Raw genomic sequence first — 1,984 nt, 5'->3', positions numbered from 1 at the left:
GTCCATCATCTACTATGGTTGAAAATTTAATGTAGAGCTACGAAATCAGAGATAATCCATCTTTCACTTCTTTCACTGAGATAAAGCTCTTTTGGCTTCTAGGCTTCTTATATCTTCAAACATGAGATTTAGACCTGTTTCCAGTTTGAAACTGCCAGATCTATTGCTTTTTAACATTTTGGAGCTGTCCATCATCTAATAAGGCTAAAAATTGAATGTAGAGCTACGAAATCACAGATAGTCCAGTTTTCACTTCTTTCGCTGAGATAAAGCTTTTTTGGCTTCTTGGCATCTTATATATTCAAACATGAGATTTAGACCTGTTTCCAGTTTGAAACTGCCTGATCTATTGCTTCTTAGCATTTTGAAACTGTCCATCATCTAATATGGCTGAAAAATTAATGTAGAGCTACGAAATCACAAATAGTCAATTTTTCACTTATTTCGCTGAGATAAAGCTTTTTTGGCTTCTAGGCTTCTTATATCTTCAAACATGAGATTTAGACTTGTTTCCAGTTTGAAACTGCCAGATCTATTGCTTCTTAGCATTTTGGAGCTGTCCATCATCTAATATGGTTGAAAATTTAATGTAGAGCACGAAATCAGAGATAGTCCATTTTTCACTTCTTTCGCTGAGATAAAGCTTTTTTGGCTTCTTGGCTTATGTTCTCTTCAATCATTAGATTTCAACCGGTTTCCAGTTTGAAACTGCCAGATCTATTGCTTCTTAGCATTTTGGAGCTGTCCATCATCTAATATGTTTGAAAATTTAATGTAGAGCTACGAAATCAGAGATAATCAATAATTCACTTCTTTCACTGAGATAAAGCTTTTTTGGCTTCTAGGCTTCTTATATCTCCAAACATGAGATTTAGACTTGTTTCCAGTTTGAAACTGCCTGATCTATTGCTTCTTAGCATTTTGGAGTTGTCCATCATCTAATATGGCTGAAAATTTAATGTAGAGCTACGAAATCAGAGATAGTCAATTTTTCACTTAATTTCGCTGAGATAAAGCTTTTTTGGCTTCTAGGCTTCTTATATCTTCAAACATGAGATTTAGACCTGTTTCCAGATTGAAACTGCCAGATCTATTGCTTCTTAGCATTTTGGAGCTGTCCATCATCTAATATGGCTGAAAATTTAATGTAGAGCTACGACATTAGAGATAGTCCAATTTTCACTACTTTCGCTGAGATAAAGCTTTTTCGGCTTCTTGGCTTACGTTCTCTTCAATCATTAGATTTCGACCGGTTTACAGTTTGAAACTGCCAGATCTATTTCTTCTTAGCATTTTGGAGCTGTCCATCATCTAATATGGTTGAAAATTTAATGTAGAGTTACGAAATCAGAGATAGTCCATTTTTTACTTCTTTCACTGAGATAAAGCTTTTTTGGCTTCTTTGCTTATGTTCTCTTCAATCATTAGATTTCGACCGGTTTCCAGTTTGAAACTACCAGATTTATTGCTTCTTAGCATTTTGGAGCTGTCCATCATCTAATATGGTTGAAAATCAGAGATAGTCCATTTTTCTCTTCTTTCACTGAGATAAAGCTTTTTTGGCTTCTAGGCTTCTTATATATTCAAACATGAGATGTAGACTTGTTTCCAGTTTGAAACTGCCAGATCTATTGCTTCTTAGCATTTTGGAGCTGTCCATCATCTAATATGGCTGAAAATTTAATGTAGAGCTACGAAATCACAAATAGTCCATTTTTCACTACTTTCGCTGAGATAAAGCTTTTTTGGCTTCTCGGCTTCTTATATCTTCAAACATGAGATTTAGACCTGTTTCCAGTTTGAAACTGCCAGATCTATTGCTTATAAGCATTTTGGAGTTGTCCATCATCTAATATGGCTGAAAATTTAAGGTAGAGCTACAAAATCACAGATAGTCCATTTTTCAATTCTTTCTCTGAGATAAAGCTTTTTTGGCTTCTTTGCTTATGTTCTCTTCAATCATTAGATTTCGACCGGTTTCCAT

The sequence above is a fragment of the Poecilia reticulata genome, chromosome 5 (assembly GCF_904066995.2).
Source record: "Poecilia reticulata chromosome 5, P_reticulata-male-v2, whole genome shotgun sequence".
NCBI lineage: Eukaryota > Metazoa > Chordata > Actinopteri > Cyprinodontiformes > Poeciliidae > Poecilia > Poecilia reticulata.
The sequence above is the reverse complement of the archived record's forward strand: the minus strand, read 5'-3'. Positions refer to the sequence as shown.